Source organism: Rhinoraja longicauda, unplaced genomic scaffold (genome assembly GCF_053455715.1).
Source record: "Rhinoraja longicauda isolate Sanriku21f unplaced genomic scaffold, sRhiLon1.1 Scf000073, whole genome shotgun sequence".
Lineage (NCBI taxonomy): Eukaryota > Metazoa > Chordata > Chondrichthyes > Rajiformes > Arhynchobatidae > Rhinoraja > Rhinoraja longicauda.
In genome coordinates, this window is record NW_027601291.1 from 82,036 (window position 1) to 101,039 (window position 19,004).

Sequence of the window (19,004 nt, forward strand, 5' to 3'; positions counted from 1 at the left end):
TGTCACCTGAAGAAAAATCACATTTTAGTTTTGTTTTGTTTATTTTAGAGATACAGCACGGAAACAGGCCCTTTGGCCCACCAAGTCCGCACCGACCAGCAATCCCTGTGCACTAGCACAATACTACACACACACGAGGGGCAAATGACATTTATACCAAGCCAATTAACCTTCAAACCCTGTACGTCTTTGGAGTGTGGGAGAAAGCCCATGCTGTCATGGGAAGAATGTACAAACTCCGTACAGACAAGCACCTGTAGTCAGAATCGAACCCGGGTCTGTGGCGCTGAAAACACTGTAAGGCAGCAGCTCTACCGGTGTGCCACCATGCCGCCTTCTTTTACAAAGGAACGGAAGAAAAAATGACATACTGTTCAACCCATTCGAAGTATTCATTATTGCAAATGGTTTTGTTGACAATTGTTGTTGCAACTAGTTTTAAATATTGTTTTCAAGACTCAAGAGTGTTTAATTGTCACATATGCCGACAACAGAACAATGAAATTCTTACTTGCAGCAGTATAACAGGCCCATAAACACAATACTCGTAAATAACATAATAAACCAAATTAATAACTCCAATACTGGTGCAAAGCAAAGCCCAGAGCCCAGAGCATTTGATTTGTGATATAACTGAATCATGAAAAAAATGTAATTATTTTTTTTATCATCTCGAGATGCAGTTCATCAAACTGGGGCCTTTTCAATGACTCATCAAAGGCAGAAAAATTGCCCCTCAGGTCTCACACACTGACAAAATTGGTCGTTCTCAATGTGCATTTTATAATAAAATCTCAAAACTATGTTGTTCGTAATCATTATTTTATTACAATTAATGGTCATGCGAACTCGTGTAGGAAGGAACTGCAGATGCTGGTTTACATCAAAGATGGACACAAAATGCTGGAGTAACTCAGCGGGACAGGCAGCATCTCTGGAGAGAAGGAATGGGTGACGTTTCAGATTGAGATCCTTATTCTCTGCCAAAGTCTTTTGCTCCGTGGAGAAATCAGATTTCCACATCTATAATGTCCCACCCATCCGTAAATCAATACTTTATATCAGAAAGTTCTCCAACTATAGCAGTGGAAGTATGCATTCTGTTAAAGAATACCGTGTAAAAATATCACCCGCAAAAATTAAATCTAATCTTACACCATTATGCATGTTCATTACTTCGTATCACTATTATATTTGTTACGTGAACTTCGATCGCTGCTAATGTAAATCTTTTCTTTCAGACATTGATGAATGTCGTAATACATCTAGCTGTCCCCAGAATGCAAAATGCATCAATTCAAATGGAGGTTACTCCTGTATGTGCAAGGGAGGATATACTGGAAAGCCAAACAGATTCTGCATTGGTATGGTACTTTTTTAATATCACCATTTAATACACAAAAATCATGAAGAATAATTAAAACAATATGAATAGTCCCGTAAAAAAAAGTGAAATTTTCTACTACAGTAGTTTTCATGTAAAGAAGCTTCTGTTCTCTTCTTCTGAGTTACATCAAATTATTACTAAATGGACCAGATTTTCCATTAACTAACAAGCGATGTAAACTCATTGACCAGTTGTCTGCTGATTCTCTGTTCAGTGCAAAATCCAGGCATAGGTGATTCTATAATTTAGCTAACTATTCTTGTGTTCATTTGTTTATTCTTTTAGACGTGAATGAATGCGCTACTGAGTGTTCCGGAAATAATTCTATCTGTACAAATACTGAAGGCTCTTTCAACTGTACATGTAGACCAGGATATGAAGGGTCCAACTGTACAGGTGAGTAAACTCTGGAAGAAGAGGTATCTTTGGAAGCAAAGGTATCTAACACAGTTATTTGGAGTTTATTTAAGAATGACAAAAATCACATGTTTCTTACATTATGTTTGCACAGGTCCAAACAACAAATATTTTTTTATGTAATAGGAATATATATTTAGTTCTTTGACAGGGAGTAAAATTGAAGTACATTAATAACGGGCAGTTGCAAATCTACCAGTTATATTGTGTAGGAAGGAACTGCAGATGCTGGTTTACACCGAATATAGACACAAAAAGTGGGAGTAACTCAGTGGGTCAGGCAGCATCTCTGGAGAAAAGCAATAGGTGATGCTTCTGTGAAGCAGATCAAGACTTACCGTCTCAAGTCTCTCAGTCATTTCAACAAACTGCTTTGTGTTCATTGTCACCTCATTCCTTCTTTCTTTGTTACACATTTTCGATAGATCCGGCTTTTTAATCTTTTTCCTAACTCCCTGTATTCACTCTGCAGGACCTCACCCTTTCTCCTGACCATGTTATTTGTGCCAACGTACACAATGACTTCTGGCTGCTCACCCTCCCCTTTAAAAATGTTCTGCTGCTGGTCCTGAACTCTGGCTCCAGGGAGACAGTACACCATTCTGGGCTCCTATTTGAAGGCCTGCCTTCATCTCCTGCCTGACCCACTCTCCAAACACAATGCTCTGTCTGCCTTCACCCTTCCCTGCTGGGCCTTAGGACCAGATTTGTTGTGCCAGACCTTGCTTGTTGCCGCTGGTCTCCCTGAATGTTCATCCAGAGTTTACTCACCTGTACAACCATTCCTTTTCAGTGGACACTGACTGTCAACTGGAGGTGACTCCCAAATATGGAGAAATGTTTTTAAATTAGAGCAAAGTTTGTGATGGGTGACAATGGAAAGCTTCCATGCATCTTCCTTGCTGCATCCATCTACTGTGCTTCAAAACATCAAATATATTCTCTTAACTGAGATATTAACTCTCCTAATTGTTGAAATTTGTTTGGATATCTCGGCATTTTAGTCATTACATAGTTGATTGCATTTTCAGAAATTACCTCCACTACCAGTTCAACAGCAAGTCCTTCGAATGGAACATTGAATCAAACAAGTACCCCCACTGTTGCCTTGGCCCCATCAAGCACCTTGACAACTACTTCAAAACCCACCAATACCATTGCTGTTACCTCCACACCACCAAGGACCATCACAACTACTTCAGTACCCACCAATACAACTGCTGTTGCCTTGACACCATCCAACACCACCACAACTACATCAAAACCCACCAATACCATTGCTGTTACCTCCACACCACCAAGGACCATCGCAACTACTTCAAAACCCACCAATACCACTGCTGTTGCCTTGACACCATCCAACACCACTGCAACTACTTCAAAACCCACCTATACCACTGTTCATACATCGGCACAAGCAAAGACCAGCTCAACTCCTTCAGTACCCACCAATACCACTGCTGTTGCCTTGGTACCATCCAACACCACTGCAACCACATCAAAACCAACCAATACCACTGCTGTTGCCTTGGTACCATCCAACACCACCACAACTACATCAAAACCCACCAATACCACTGTTAATACATCGGCACAAGCAAGGACCTCCACAAGTACCTCAGTACCTACTAATACCACTGCTGTTGCCTTGACACCATCCAACACCACCACAACTACATCAAAACCCACCAATACCACTGTTAATACATCAGCACAAGCTCGGACCACCACAACTACTTTAGTACCCACCAATACCACTGCTGTTGCCTTGACACCATCCAACACCACCGCAACTACATCAAAACCCACCAATACCACTGCTGCTGCCACAACTTCATCCAACACCACTACAACCTCTTCAGTACCCACCAATACTCTGGCTATTACCTCAGTACCAACAAGCTCCACTGCGACAACTACAACAGCCGTGCCATCACCATCTGCTACTAGAGGTAAGTGCATGAATTATTTATGATGATATGAAATTAAGATAATATTAAAACGTGATGTCCCCTTGGAATAAGTCAAATTGGTTTGAAGCATATTTCATGAACTTCGTTACATTCTAAGGAACGATGAAAATAATGTTGTGATGGAGACATAGATAGCGAGGAAAAGGATAGAGGTGTTAGAGATAGTCCACGTAAATTTGAGGGCAAGGTGGAAGTTACGAAAACACATATGCTCGATATCGAATTAACAGAGCAGTTCCTCTTTTCTTCTTATTGCAGATAGATCTAAGTCAGACGTTGCAATTTTATTACCACAAAATGATCACAGATGTAGCCAATTCGATGGTACTGAATGTGCCAGAAAATATTTTCTGCCTATATTCAGTATTCTAATTATTAATTGTTTTTTTAAAATATATATGATTTGCAGCTGTTTGATTGAAAAAAAAATCATGTTCAAAGAGGAAATGATGCACCTTCATATTGGAATAATAAGAATCAAGTATTTTGTTTCAAATTATCCTGGGTTTAGCTGCTAATACAACTCTGTTTGAAGAGGGTCAAATAATTAGATAGTTTGATAATGGTGGTAATGAGAGAATCGAGTTGAGCTATATATTAGTTTAGTTTTGTTTAATTTAGAGATACAGCGCGGAAACAGACCCTTCGGCCCAGTGGGTCCGCGCCGACCAGCAATCCCTGCACATTAACACTATCCTACACCCACTAGGGACATTTTTTACATTTACACCAAGCCAATTAACCTACAAACCTGTACGTCTTTCTGTCATCAGAACAATGAAGGAAGCAATCACATGTTTCTTACATTATGTTTGCACAGGTCCAAACAACAAATATTTTTTTATGTAATAGGAATATATATTTAGTTCTTTGACAGGGAGTAAAATTGAAGTACATTAATAACGGGCAGTTGCAAATCTACCAGTTATATTGTGTAGGAAGGAACTGCAGATGCTGGTTTACACCGAATATAGACACAAAAAGTGGGAGTAACTCAGTGGGTCAGGCAGCATCTCTGGAGAAAAGCAATAGGTGATGCTTCTGTGAAGCAGATCAAGACTTACCGTCTCAAGTCTCTCAGTCATTTCAACAAACTGCTTTGTGTTCATTGTCACCTCATTCCTTCTTTCTTTGTTACACATTTTCGATAGATCCGGCTTTTTAATCTTTTTCCTAACTCCCTGTATTCACTCTGCAGGACCTCACCCTTTCTCCTGACCATGTTATTTGTGCCAACGTACACAATGACTTCTGGCTGCTCACCCTCCCCTTTAAAAATGTTCTGCTGCTGGTCCTGAACTCTGGCTCCAGGGAGACAGTACACCATTCTGGGCTCCTATTTGAAGGCCTGCCTTCATCTCCTGCCTGACCCACTCTCCAAACACAATGCTCTGTCTGCCTTCACCCTTCCCTGCTGGGCCTTAGGACCAGATTTGTTGTGCCAGACCTTGCTTGTTGCCGCTGGTCTCCCTGAATGTTCATCCAGAGTTTACTCACCTGTACAACCATTCCTTTTCAGTGGACACTGACTGTCAACTGGAGGTGACTCCCAAATATGGAGAAATGTTTTTAAATTAGAGCAAAGTTTGTGATGGGTGACAATGGAAAGCTTCCATGCATCTTCCTTGCTGCATCCATCTACTGTGCTTCAAAACATCAAATATATTCTCTTAACTGAGATATTAACTCTCCTAATTGTTGAAATTTGTTTGGATATCTCGGCATTTTAGTCATTACATAGTTGATTGCATTTTCAGAAATTACCTCCACTACCAGTTCAACAGCAAGTCCTTCGAATGGAACATTGAATCAAACAAGTACCCCCACTGTTGCCTTGGCCCCATCAAGCACCTTGACAACTACTTCAAAACCCACCAATACCATTGCTGTTACCTCCACACCACCAAGGACCATCACAACTACTTCAGTACCCACCAATACAACTGCTGTTGCCTTGACACCATCCAACACCACCACAACTACATCAAAACCCACCAATACCATTGCTGTTACCTCCACACCACCAAGGACCATCGCAACTACTTCAAAACCCACCAATACCACTGCTGTTGCCTTGACACCATCCAACACCACTGCAACTACTTCAAAACCCACCTATACCACTGTTCATACATCGGCACAAGCAAAGACCAGCTCAACTCCTTCAGTACCCACCAATACCACTGCTGTTGCCTTGGTACCATCCAACACCACTGCAACCACATCAAAACCAACCAATACCACTGCTGTTGCCTTGGTACCATCCAACACCACCACAACTACATCAAAACCCACCAATACCACTGTTAATACATTGGCACAAGCAAGGACCTCCACAAGTACCTCAGTACCTACTAATACCACTGCTGTTGCCTTGACACCATCCAACACCACCACAACTACATCAAAACCCACCAATACCACTGTTAATACATCAGCACAAGCTAGGACCACCACAACTACTTTAGTACCCACCAATACCACTGCTGTTGCCTTGACACCATCCAACACCACCGCAACTACATCAAAACCCACCAATACCACTGCTGCTGCCACAACTCCATCCAACACCACTACAACCTCTTCAGTACCCACCAATACTCTGGCTATTACCTCAGTACCAACAAGCTCCACTGCGACAACTACAACAGCCGTGCCATCACCATCTGCTACTAGAGGTAAGTGCATGAATTATTTATGATGATATGAAATTAAGATAATATTAAAACGTGATGTCCCCTTGGAATAAGTCAAATTGGTTTGAAGCATATTTCATGAACTTCGTTACATTCTAAGGAACGATGAAAATAATGTTGTGATGGAGACATAGATAGCGAGGAAAAGGATAGAGGTGTTAGAGATAGTCCACGTAAATTTGAGGGCAAGGTGGAAGTTACGAAAACACATATGCTCGATATCGAATTAACAGAGCAGTTCCTCTTTTCTTCTTATTGCAGATAGATCTAAGTCAGACGTTGCAATTTTATTACCACAAAATGATCACAGATGTAGCCAATTCGATGGTACTGAATGTGCCAGAAAATATTTTCTGCCTATATTCAGTATTCTAATTATTAATTGTTTCTTTAAAATATATATGATTTGCAGCTGTTTGATTGGAAAAAAAATCATGTTCAAAGAGGAAATGATGCACCTTCATATTGGAATAATAAGAATCAAGTATTTTGTTTCAAATTATCCTGGGTTTAGCTGCTAATACAACTCTGTTTGAAGAGGGTCAAATAATTAGATAGTTTGATAATGGTGGTAATGAGAGAATCGAGTTGAGCTATATATTAGTTTAGTTTTGTTTAATTTAGAGATACAGCGCGGAAACAGACCCTTCGGCCCAGTGGGTCCGCGCCGACCAGCAATCCCCGCACATTAACACTATCCTACACCCACTAGGGACATTTTTTACATTTACACCAAGCCAATTAACCTACAAACCTGTACGTCTTTCTGTCATCAGAACAATGAAGGAAGCAATCAGTCCTCCCCCTACCTCTTCATACCCATGAACATTTCCCATGACTAGTTTATATTATCAATAAGAGAATATATCAAACGATTTTGTCAGACTTTATGACTTCATTTTCATTTTGGAATTAGACATTCAATAAATGTCAATTATGATAAACTATTTCATCCTTTCTTTTAGCTCTTCCTGACAGAACAGTCAATATTACATTGCCTTTAACCATCAATCGTAGGAGATCAAATATTTCAGCTCAGGTTCATGAAAAGGTATGCCAAATTTTTTTCTCTCCTTGCTTGTTGAACTTTTATTTGTGTACAGTGTATTTAAGTATTCTATATAAATGTAAAATGGTTAAGAGATAATTTCTTCAAGATGTTTACAATAATTAACAGCGCATCTTTTTGCACCAATGTGAAGCAGAAGTACAACACAAGATTTTGTCTCAACAAGTTAATGTCAGATTATTCCAAATCAAGAACACTAAATACCCTAACGTTGCAGGGTTTCACACAAAATCAAGATTAAAACATTGTTAGATCAGTCCATGGGAGATTAGGCATCCTTTTCAAACTCGGAATCCGGTCAGCCTGCATGAATGATCCAACAACATTGAAAATGTAAACAGATTTGGACCCCACTGAACAGAACTGTAGCTGGTGTTTTCCATTGGCTCTGGGCCGGAAGCCATGTTGGACCAGGCAGTGTTCGTGGCACCAGCTGGGCTTTGCAGATATCTGTTCTGAGGGAAATTATGACGGGGGCCACAGATGGATGTAATAATGATTAATTTATTATTAGTTTAAAAAACTGGATCATATGTGTTTCAAATGTGCTGGTTACACCTTGGTCATTTCCTCTTCTACCCTCTCCCAACAGGCAGACAGTACAAAAATATGAAAACACGTCGTATAAGATTCAGGAAGAATTTGTTCCCCATATGACTAGACTATCGAATAGTCCTCTCACAGGCTCAGAGTGCAGACCCAAGCTCCCAACCTGTTTCATTGCAGCCCTTGCGTTTTTAACGCACATTTCTCTGTAACTGTAAGGTTACAATACTGTAATGCTATATTCTGCACTCTGGCATTTTACTGTTTGCCATATCCATTGGCTTGATTGTACTCATGATTAGACTAGCGAGCACACAAATAATGTTATTCGCTGTATCTTGGCACATGCGACAATTATAAATCAACTAACCATGCATTCTGTAGAGATTTATTTTGGTGTGTTTCACTGACATCAATCAGTATATAGCAGACGACTGACGTCATGTTGCAAAGCTGCACCATGATTACAGGCTCTGAAAGCATTGGAGACCTGAACTGCAAGAGCAGGTCTTTATTGAAGGCTGAAGATCTCAACCTGCATCAGTTAAACAATCCATCCATTCCTGACCCACGTCTGAACTCGATTCCAGGCAGAGAGATTTGAGATTGTTCTCGTGCATTTTAAGTTCTTTATTGCTGGAGATCGAAACCAACACGATGCCCAATCCTACAATCTAATGGACGAATATTCCATGAGTACTTAGACGCCTATCTCCAATAACAACCCACCACTAGAGTGCTATTCTACCTCAAGGCACTAGTTGAAGAAGCAAAGTGGAACCCACCACTTTAACAAATCGAACCACAGGGAGAGATTGAAAATCACGGTTCACACTGCTTCTGGAGACCTTGATGGACAGTTTAGTTTAGTTTAGAGATACTGCGCGGAAACAGGCCCTTTGGCCCACCGAGTCCACACCGACCAGCGATCCCCACACATTAACACTATCTTACACACACTAGGGACAATTTACAACTATACCAAGCCAATTAACCTACAAACCTGTACGTCTTTGGAGTGTGGGAGGAAACCGGAGCATCCGGAGAAAACCCACGCGGTCACGGGAAGAATGTACAAACTCCGTACAGACAGCACCCGTAGTCAGGATGGAACCCAGGTCTCTGGCGCTGCATGTGCTGTAAGGCAACAACTCTACCACTGCGCCACCGTGCCACACTTCTGACACATCTGTGTAATTGTACAGAGTGCCTGGATTTGTGATTTCTTTATTCTACACATTGTGTGAGACTAACATTGCAGAGTTCCAATTTCTACTTCATTACATCGAACAATGTTATCCTTGAAAATAAACAAAAAATACTTTGTTTTTTATAGATCTATGAAAAGGCAAAAAATGTGAGACGCTTTAAGAATGCTACGGAACCTCTAATCTGGTTGGTATAGTTTGTCTTATTCTATACTGTAAACCCTCATTTTAATGGACCCCTTTATAACGGATTTCAGATATAGTGGATGAACCTGCCAATGCCACTCCCAGCTCTCATTGTCTCCCCGGCTGTTTAGAGCTCTGACTTCCGACCCCAGCCCCGACTCACAAGGTGCCAAGCGAGCCCTCCTTCACCCACCGCATGGTCCAGTGACACGGCTGTTGTTGCGGCTCACGTTGTAGCCCCTGGGGGCAGCGCTTTCTTCAGGTCACCCACACCGACAGGATGCTCTCGGTCACCTTGGGGCACCCTTCCCTCTCACCTGTTGCTGCTTCTTGCTGTCGGCAGAGGCTTTGGCAGCACGTACCAGGCACCCACCAATCTCTGTGTAAAAAAACTTGCCCCACACATCGCGTTTACCTCCCTCCATATCACATCTGAAACATCAAAACCCAGCATCATTGAGCTGCCAGCCCTACCCTGTCCCTCTTGTAACTAAGTCTCCATAATGGCCATGTCATCATAATTTCAAACACTGAGTCAGGATCCAGATTGATCTACAAGGATATTGGTCCTTCTTGTCCAAGTCATGGGGAGAACGTAAAAACTCCGTACGGATAGCACCCGTAGTCGGGATCAAACCCGGGTCTCCGGTGCTGCAAGTGCTGTAAGGCAGTAACTCGACCGCTGCACCACTGTGCTGCCCTTGCTACTAAATAGTTCATTTAGTTAATACTAATGTCTCAAATTTAAAGACAGTTTGATGCATTTTAAAAGCAATATTTTTTCTCTATTAATATATTTTTTAAATTATTGAAATCCAGCAGTTTCTAAACATCTCTGATTATCAAACATATCGAAACATTGGAAAATGACAACAGGTGATATAAGCATAGAGTAATAAAGCATGAAAACTGGCCATTCAACCCAACTTGTCCATGACGACCAAGATGCATGATCTACTCTCGTCCCATCTGCCTGCATTTGTCCCATCTATATTTTAAAACTCTTGTTTGTTTGTTCATGAACTACAGCCAAAACTGTACACGATAGTGCAACAATTTTAGGTCCACCTTACTCACCAATGTCCCTTTGGTGCTAATGGAAGAGGTTTCATTGAAATCGGTGTTATATTTTTGAACTTATTCACATTTTAATTTTTAAATCTATCTCCTAGCGAATGAGGGGGGGGGGGTGGGGGAGGAGGGGGGGAGGGACGGGGGAGAAGGGAGGGGGAGGGGGGAGGGAGGGGAGGGGGAGAGGAGAGGGTGCTGCACCAATGCAGGAGAGGTTTGGGCCCAACAGGTCCACTTGGTCGAGTATCCCTCTAAATATTTTCTATTCATGTATCTGTTCAAATCTCTCTTAAATGTTATAGAACCTGCCTCAACCACCTCCTCTGGCAGCTCGTTCCACATACTCATCACCATCTGTATGGAAAAAGTTGCCCCTCAGGTTCCAATTAAAACTTTCCCCTCTCACCTTAAACGATGTCCACAGATCCTCAAACCCTAGCAGCATCTTTGCAACTCTTCTCTATGCTCCTTCCAGCTTAGTAACGTCTTGTACGACTGTAACATTACATCCCAAATTCTATACTCAGTATGCTGACTGATGAAGGGCAATGTGCCAGATATCTTCTTGACCACCCGATCTACCTGTGATTCCACTTTGAAGGAACAATGTACCTGTCCTCCAGACCATTCTGTTCAATAACACTCTCCAGAATCCTTCCATTCACTGTGAATGTCCTATCATGCTTTGACTTCTCATAATGCAATACCCCCCACTTAGACACAAAAAGCTGGAGTAACTCAGCGGGACAGGCAGCATCTGTGGAGAGAGAAAATGGGTGAAGTTTGGGGTCGAGACCCTTCTTCAGACTGGGCTTTTGAGACATGATCTCCCACATATAATCCCATGCTGACTGTCCCTTAATCAATACCTGTTTGTCCAAATGCACATATATCTTGTCCCTCACAATAATCTCCAGTAACTTGCCTACCACAGATGTTGTGCACACTGGTCTACATTTCCCTTTGGCTTTCCTTTGGAGCCCATCTTAAATAGAGACACAAGATTAAGCACCCACCAGTATTCTAGAGGCACCAAGATTAGGCACCTCACCCACATCTAATGATGGTTCGGAAATCACAGCCGTGGCGCCTGCAATTTTGTTCTGTAGCTTCCCGCAGTGTCCTCGGATATAGCTGACCAGGCATGGGAGATTTGTCTACCTTCATTATCCTTGGGACGTTCAGCACCTCGACTGTAATACTGACTGTCCTCAAGATGCTTCCATTAATTTTCCCAATGTCCCCAGCCTATCCTTCTCCACAGTAAAAACAGATGAGAAATATTCATTACGAACATTGCCCATCTCATGCAGCTCCACACAGAGATGAATGCTTTGGTTTCTGAGGGGCCCTATTCTCTCTCTCGTCACCCTCTTTCCCTTAATTTATAATCTCTTTGTATTTCCCTTGATATTATCTGCCAAAGCTACCTCCTACTCTCTTTTTGCCCTCCTGATTTTTTTCTTCAGTATCTCCTCGGTTCTCGAAACTCCTCCACTTGATCCCAGCTGCTTATACCTCTCCCTTGCCTCCTTCTTTTACCTGACTAGAGCCTCAACTTCTCAAGAGCAGTCAGTGGGTATCAGGGTGGTCGGTGCTGGATCAGGGTCTCAGATTGTTCAATCTCAGATTGCTCTCCACAGACTGTTCCACTTCAAGAATATTGGGAGATGTATGGCCCCATAAGATAAATGCAACAAATGCAAGGGACAAGGGCCATTGTTGTCTTAAGTTCTTCCCCAATCCCCAGCCCTTATAAGGCCATGAAATCATAAATGATAGGAGCAGAATTAGGCCATTCAGCCCATCAAGTCTACCCCGCCATTCAATCATGGCTGATCTACCTCTCCCTCCTCACCCCATTCTCCTGCCTTCTCCCCATAACCCCTGACACCCGTACTAATCAAGAATCTATCTATTTCTGCCTCAATAATATCCATTGGCTCTGCTCCCACAGCCTTCTGTGGTAAAGAATTCCACAGATTCACCACCCTCTGACAAAAGAAATTTTTCCTCATCTCATTCCTAAAGGGACGTCCTTTAATTCTGAGGCTATGACTCCTAGACTCTCCCACTAGTGGAAACATCCTCTCCACATCTACTCTATCCAAGCCTTTCACTATTCGATAAGTTTAATTGACATCCTCCCTCATCCTTCTAAACTCCAGCAAGTACAGGCCCAGTGGCGTCAACAGCTCATCATTTGTTAACCCACTCATTCATGGATAAACACTTTATATTCCCTTATAAACATCTCGAGCTTTATCTGAATGATCCTGGGTAGTTCCATGGTCTTCCAATGATTCCTTGTCAAAAGCTGATGTCATTCTCTAACTTCAAGTAACCCCTGCATTCCGTCTCTCTCCATCCCCCCCCCCACCCAAGTCACACCAGGTTCCCGTTCTCAAATAGCAAACAGCTAACAATGGCCTGTTTCCTTTATCATCGTTACTTTTTTTACATACCTTTTATTCATTTGTTCTATATTTCTCTACATCACTGTCTATATCTCACGTTTCCCTTTCCCTTGACTAGTCTGAAGAAGGGTTTCGACCTGAAACATCATCCATTCCTTCTCTCCAGCTTTTTGTGTCTATCATGCTTTAGAGACTCCTTTTTCCCAGTAAATTGGCTAATAATCAATAATAATAATGTGGCGTGGCTACTTTAAATGAACCAGTTTTTCCCATAACTTGAACAGCAGTCAGAAAACTTAAAATCCATGCAACAACTTTTAGAAATGCTTTTAAGTTCTCTCATTGCTGTAAGTCTGAGTGTTTTATTTTTGAAACAATTCATTCATATAGGCATTGTCATTTTAATCTCAACAAAGTGACACAGAGTCATATAGTCACAGAGTGATACAGTGTGGAATCAGGCTCATCGGCACAACTTGCCCACATCGGCCAACATGTCCCAGCTACACTAATCCCACCTGCCTGTGTTTGGCCCATATCCCTCCAAACGTGTCCTATCCATGTAAGACATTCAGATTTTTAGTTTTTTACTAGACCAAGTGGACCCGTTGGGGACAAACTTCTCCTGCATTGGTGCAGCACCCTCTCCTCCCCCTCTCCACTCTCCCCCTCTCCTCTCCACTCTCCCCCTCTCCTCTCCCCCCACTCATCCCTTCCCCTCTACCCCCACTCCCTCCTCCCCTCCATTCCCTCCCCCTCCCCCGAACATTCCCCACCCTCCCCCACCACTCCTCCCTTCTCCCGCTCCCCTCTCTCCCTCCTCCCTCCCCCCCACTCCCCCCCTCCCTCCCTCTTCCCTCCTCCCCTCCCCTCTCCTCCCCACCCCACTCTCCCCCTCCACCCAACCCCCCTGCCCCACTTCCCCTCCCCCTTCCCTTCCCCTCCATCCCCCTCAACCCCCCTTATCCTCCCTCCACCCACCTCCCTCCCTCCCTCCCCCCCCTCCCTCCCCCCCCCCCTCCCTAGGAGATAGATTCAAACTTTAAAATGTGAATAACTTTAAAAATACAACACTGATTTCAATGAAACTTCATCCATTAGCACCAAAGAGACTGTGGTGAACAAGGTGGGCCTAAAATTGTTGTGCTATCTTGTACCGTTTTGGCTGTAGTTCAGGAACAAACAAACAAACAAGAGTTTTAGTATATAGATTCTACTGTTGATAAGTAAATACAAGTCATAAATTAATATAATAAATACGATGACTAATTTATGCATCTGCCATCCACAAACAGGACACGGGAAGGAAATCTGGTTACTTCTGCTGTGCTTCACTTTGAATACGATGCAATGCTGAGAGTAATTAATTTTCTAAATAATGAATTGCATTCTGCAATTCTGAGTGCTTTCAATGATGTCACACGTGTCCGACGTGCCGTGATCCCTCAAGTTGTCCTTGGATATTTAAATAGCACTGATATTCAAGATATAACTACATGTAAGTACAAGATTACAATGTTTATTGAGTGATGTGCTACTATGATGGCACAGTGATATAATAATCTGGAAGCAGAGTTTAATTCTCACCATGGTAGTGGTGAAACTTAAATACAATTTATCTGGAATCTGGGAAAAGAACAATCGGTCTTGGTAACGATGACCATGAAATTTACCAAATTGCTGTAAAAATCGATCTGGTGCATGAATGTCCGTCGGGGAAGATGCCTGTCCCATCATTCCTACCTGTGTGGCCTGCAAGTGGTTCCCAGAATGCTGTCCGAATTAACGGGAATCACCAATAGGGAGAGGCTGATCAAAGTCCGATCGTTTTCTCTGAAACGGTGGATGTTGAGAGGAGACCCTATAGAATATATATATCCAAGGTGACAATAAACTTACCTTGAAACCTTGAATTGTGTGAGACATGGATAGTTTGGACAGTCAGAACCTCTCCCCCATCCACCCCCACCCCCCACCTCCCCACTCTCCCGAGTAGAGATAGATGTTAACACTAGAAACCATGGCTTTAAGGTAAAAGAGGACAAATCTAAAGGAAATGTGCGGGTCGGTTTTTTTCCAGAGGGTGGTGAGTGCCTGGGAGCAGATAGCATCCCCATTTTGTACTGAAGGCCATAACTAGCTGGGCCTCTACATAAGGAGATTAATACAATCAAGACACTGGATCAACTCAATAGTGTAGAAATTGCCCAGGTACATCGTATTCACAAAATTCAGGACAAATCCAGTTTGTTAAATTACTGTCCAGTCAATGGGGTTGAAGGTGTCATCGACAATGCTGTCAAGCAGTCAGTCTCACTGGTGTCCAGTTTGGATTTTGCCTGCAAATCTTATCACAGCCTTGGTTCAAACATTGACAAAAGAGCTGAAATCCAGATTGCCCTGTATTATTAAGGCATCTGACATCACAGGTAAAATATTAAAGTGTTTGGAGTCATAACTAATGTAAAGAATTATGATTGTGAATGTCAAACAACAATCATGTCAGCCTAGGTTATCACTGCTCAAGTTTCCTCAGGGTAATGTCCTATCTCGGACCATTTTCACAAGGCCAGGTAAAGGCCTTTAATAAAAGACATCCCCTTTAAGTTCCCTTATCAAGTTCCCTTATCATAAACATCCTGGGGGGTTCCCACTAACCAGACATGAAATTGGAGCAGCCACATTAATGCCATCATAGAATGGTTAGTCTGCAGTGAGTGACTCACCACTGACTGCCCAAGGGCTTTCCACCATCTACAGGGTGAAGTCAGGAATATAATGGGATTCTCAACAAAGGTCTGGAAGATGCAGCTCCATGAATTCTCAAGAAGCTCTGCACCATCTGAGAGGAAGCAGCCCCTTTGATGGGCACCCCTTCCCCCATTCATTTTGACTCACAGTGATTGCAGTGTGTGCCATCTACAAAATATACTGCAGTTACTCTGGGGCAATTCTGACAGCGCTTACCAAAAACGTGACGCCCTGCTGCATTAGAGGAAAATAGGGAACAAGCGCCTGGGAATACCACCTCAGGATATTCCAATCAGTATTCTGAAACAATATTATACCACCTCAGAGTGGTATAATATTGTGTCTTAATATTATATGATTATATTAATATTGTGTCATAATATTGTGCATTGGAAATATATAATTGGTTCATCATCATCACAGGGTCTAAATCCTGGAACTCCCTACCCAACACTTGGGCAGTGATGAGTTGGAAGGAACTGCAGATGCTGGTTTACACCAAAGATAGACACAAAATGCTGGAGTAACTCAGAGGGGCAGGCAGCATCTCTGGAGAGAAGGAATGGGTGACATTTTGGGTCGAGACCATTCTTCAGACTGCTTTCAGATTCCAGTCTGAAGAAGGGCATCGACCTGAAACATCACCCATTCCTTCGGCCCAGAGATGATGCCGAGTTACTCCAGCATTTTGTGTCTAACTTGGGCAGTGATAGTATTTTCACCAGACATTCTACAGAGGTTCAAGTAGGTATCTCACCGCCACCTTCTTAAGCAAGGGTAGGGACGGGAAATTGATGTCACCCATGTTAACAATGTCCATGTCTGGGTAAAATGGATAAAAATGATTTTTGTCTGATTTATTAATGTGGTCTTTGCTGTCCACTTATCCCCAGGCAAACATCAAATAGGCCATCGTCAAAGAAAAAAAATCAGTAATTATGCAATCTTGTAAAAAATCTAAATTAGATTCAAATAGTTAGAATTGCTTTATACTTCAGCAAATGTGTGCATGAAGTTAGTTTTAAGTAAACAACCGACATGCCAGAGGGAGAACTCAGAATCGTAATAGAGATTCTCAAGGTGACATTCTTATCGATTTTCCTTTGATTTCAGCTGTAAAAAGTTTGGAAATACCCAACCTTGCACAGTTACTTTTCAAAGCACTTATGATAAATGTTTCCCTTTCCTAAATATTATTGATAATAAATCCATTATTTCCCAATTATCTGAATTGACACACAGCCTTAAAATACAGAACATTTTATTGTTTATTACAGTGTCGAACGAACAGTTATTGGATTTCTTTAGCTGCAACAACTCCATATTTGCTGGTTATGTGGTTGAGTGGGATGAGCAAAATGGAGTCGTTTGCCGATCACCCTGTGACATGAATTACTGTTTGAATCAAGCAGAGTGCCAGCATCTGCCAACTGGACCTTCGTGCAGGTATAAAGACATATATTTTTTAACATTTTGTTGCTTGAAAGTGCAAGGAAATTAATTTTAAGTGCATGCATTTTGTCACTGTTATAAGCTAATCTTATTAATAACTTACGTACCTTTTCAAAATATGTTATTGAAAATCTAAAGAGATTTTAAGAAATACACTGGGGAAAGAGTAACTAGAAAGAGAACAGAGTCTCTCAGAAATCAAAGTGGTCATCTATGTGTAGAGCTGCAGGAGATGGGCAAGGTTCTCAATGATCCTTCATGAGTATTTCTCCTGTTTTTACTGTGGAGAAAAACATGAAAGCTAGGGAACTTCAGACAGTTAAGATAGACACAAAATGCTGGAGCAACTCAGCGGGACAGGCAGCATCTCTCTAAAGAAGGTATGACAATAGACAATAGACAATAGACAATAGGTGCAGGAGTAGGCCATTCAGCCCTTCGAGCCAGCACCGCCATTCAATGCGATCATGGCTGATCACTCTCAATCAGTACCCCGTTCCTGCCTTCTCCCCATACCCCCTCACTCCGCTATCCTTAAGAGCTCTATCCAGCTCTCTCTTGAAAGCATCCAACGAACTGGCCTCCACTGCCTTCTGAGGCAGAGAATTCCACACCTTCACCACTCTCTAACTGAAAAAGTTCTTCCTCATCTCCGTTCTAAATGGCCTACCCCTTATTCTTAAACTGTGGCCCCTTGTTCTGGACTCCCCCAACATTGGGAACATGTTTCCTGCCTCTAATGTGTCCAATCCCCTAATTATCTTATATGTTTCAATAAGATCCCCCCTCATCCTTCTAAATTCCAGTGTATACAAGCCCAAGTGACATTTCGGGTCGAAACCCTTCTTCAGACCCGAAATGTCACCCATTCCTTCTCTCCAGAGATGCTACCTGTCCCGCTGAGTTACTCCAGCATTTTGTGTCTATCTTTGGTGTAAACCCGCATCTGCAGCTCCTTGTGTAGGAATGCTGGTTTAAACTGAAGACACAAAAAGAAGGAGTAACTCAGCAAACGTCACCCATTCCTTCTCTCCAGAGATGCCTGCCTGTCCCGCTGAGTTACTACAGCTTTTTGTGTCTATCTGCAGTTCCTTACTACACATTGAGACAGTTAATGCAATTGTCTTCAGGATATTAAGGACGATGGAGCTGGATGGCCCAGAGTGTTTGAAGGTCAATAAATCTCCTGGGTCTTATTAGACATCAGGGAAGCTACAAAAAAAAATTGTGAAAATCCTAATTGAGATATATGAATCATCGTTTGACATGGGTGAGGTAATGGAAGACAGGAGGTGGCTAATGCTGTCCCTCTATTTAAAAAGGATTGCAAGTAATAGGGCCTGTAAACGATAGACAAGTGAGCCTCATATCTGTGGTAGGTAGTTTACTGGAGAGAATTGTGAAGCATATGATATATATGCAGTTGGATGGACAGGGGCCGATTAGGGATGGTTTTGACAGCGGGAGATCACGTTTTACAATATTGATTGATATTTTTGAAGAAGTAAACAAAAAGTCTGACAAGGCAAGGCCGTAGATATTGTCTGCATGGACTTCAACAAGGCCTTTGATAAGGTTGCGCCTGGTTGTTTTGGCAAGTTAGATTGCACAGCATTCACGGAGAACTCGCTGCCTGAACACAGAATTGGTTTCATGGAAGGAACCAGAGGGTGGCGGTGGAAGGTTGTGTTTTAGACTGGAAACCTGTGACTAGTGGTGTGCCTCAGAGATCAGTGCTGGGTCCATTAATGTTTGTGGTTTATATTAATGATTTGGATGAGAATGTACAAAGCATTATTAGTAGGTTTGCAGATGACACAAAAATAGATGA

General features: G+C 42.2%; 1 long non-coding RNA gene across 1 annotated transcript; it reads left to right on the top strand.

The window, feature by feature from the left end:
• The first annotated feature begins 1,240 nt into the window (after positions 1-1,240).
• LOC144589759 (uncharacterized) lies at positions 1,241-3,345 on the top strand. The gene is made up of 3 exons (XR_013545962.1): positions 1,241-1,364; positions 1,673-1,783; positions 2,836-3,345. It is a non-coding gene; the product is annotated as an uncharacterized LOC144589759 (long non-coding RNA).
• Positions 3,346-19,004: the final 15,659 nt, after the last annotated feature.